The following is a 2,042-nucleotide window of genomic DNA, read 5'->3' on the forward strand; positions in this document are numbered from 1 at the left end:
TGTTTAACAATACAAACTAAATTTACAGGAGAAAGCAGCTGGTATGAAAATAACTGCACCTGCTTCACTAGCAACATTCTCCCGCTTGCATGCGCTTAGCGGAGATGATGATGAATCACATTTAATCACATGCTATTAGAGGAGGATCAGACCACGCAGTGTGACCAGGTTAATAGGTTGGAGATGCACATATCTGATGCCCAATTAAAACAATTCTCAAAATAGAACTGCAGTTTCCTTTAGGAGCTATGCCTCCTCACTTTACAGATCAGGCAAGCAGCTCTGTCTTCCATGCCTTCCAGGCAAACAAAGGGCCAAAGAAAAATAATTCCCTTGCTCAGGAGCTTACCATGCAATTCCCATTGAATTATCCTAGGTTACCCAGGTTAATTGGAGGGACGACTAGGAGACTGCCGGCTCACAGAGGCTTTTGTGGTAAAAATCAGATCATGAACATAATTTTCTAGAGTAAGATATTGCTTAAACACTATCTAACTGCCATTATACATCCTCTAGGTGAACCATCTCTAGTCATTCTGAATACAAAGACCAGACTAATCTGTTTACTATAAAACATCACCAGCATTTTTCATCAATCACCTCTCCTCTTCACCTACATGCTCATACCCACGTACCTCTCTTACGTCACACCACAAGGCTGTCTTCCTGCAATGCTCTTAAAAATCAGAGGTGGGGAGTCTGTTCCTTTACACTGTGATCCGCATTTTATTCCACTACGGGATGAATCCACAGAGTTATCCGAAAGGGTTGAAGAAACATCTTTTCACCTGGTTTTACTAAGGAAATGTTCTCAGTGAGAACTCGGGTGTCCTTTTTCACTTCACGTCCTCTTTTACTACAGCTCTGTCTGCTCCCAGCTCTGACATACCAGTTCCAGTGACATCTCCTCTGTGCCGGGTTGTCGATACGCACAAAAAACAAGTTCATTCACTGAAAATGTAAACTATAAAGGCAAAAAGCTATGAAGAAGTTAACAGTTGCAACATCTACCAGACTGAGGATTAAGAAGTACTCGCAGACCTGCATTTCTTCAAGTGATGTTTTCATTTCACAGGATAGACATATTCCTGAAAAAAATGCCTACAACCAAGATTTCAAAAATTAGATGCCTAAGATTAGGCTCCTAAACCCATAATTAAGTCTTGAAGTAAATGGCCTGATTTTCTTGAGTGTTGAACACACGGCTGCTCAGACCGCCTTCATTAGGAACAGAGGGATGCAAGGCTCTTCGAAAAAAGGGAATGAAGAAAGGAAAAAGTCAGGACACTTGCTAGGGTACGTTATGGTGGGATGAAATAGCTGGCTTGAAGGCAGTACTTTCAAAAATGGTTGCCTTCATCCTTTTTTCATCGGTTTCAATCCTACTGCCCAACACATTAAATACTGAAAAGAAAATTATACCTGTGTACATGAATGCATGAATTTACCTTTCAATTCCATTTAAAAGCATTTTTCATAATAATATAGAAAAATATTGACTGTAGGAAAAAAACCACCACAGTATATGAGGAGATGAAGTCAGATCTTAGTACCACGATATGAGCCAAGTCCTGTACGGGTCAGATTTGTTCATTGTATAGAACCCCGATTTTACGGAGACAGTGCACGTTTCTCGAGCCCTGCTCTAGCTCCACTGGCAGGGTTAGGCCCACTGGGATTCAGTCCCATTCCAAATCTGTATGGATTTAACAGTGCATTTACAAAGGACCTTTCTACAATGAGGTTTGACAGAACTTACATTAATCTCTCAAAATTACAGCCATTTCATTACTGCAGGACACGTAGTCAATTTACATACTAATAACAAAACTGTTATGAAAACATTAAATTACACAAAGAGAGATCAACACAATTTTGGTCAGCTATACAGCATTAGGGTCAAGAGCCTTTTCATATCAACCTTTGTTTCCCTTAAACAAAAAGCTATCTAAGAACCTTTCCAAGGCTTTATTGGATTACAATGAAGATAATTACAGAACTGAGATGAACCCAGTGGCTGGGTTGTAATGGAATAAAAACAG

This window comes from Aptenodytes forsteri, unplaced genomic scaffold (genome assembly GCF_000699145.1).
Source record: "Aptenodytes forsteri isolate BGI_AS27 unplaced genomic scaffold, ASM69914v1 Scaffold209, whole genome shotgun sequence".
Lineage (NCBI taxonomy): Eukaryota > Metazoa > Chordata > Aves > Sphenisciformes > Spheniscidae > Aptenodytes > Aptenodytes forsteri.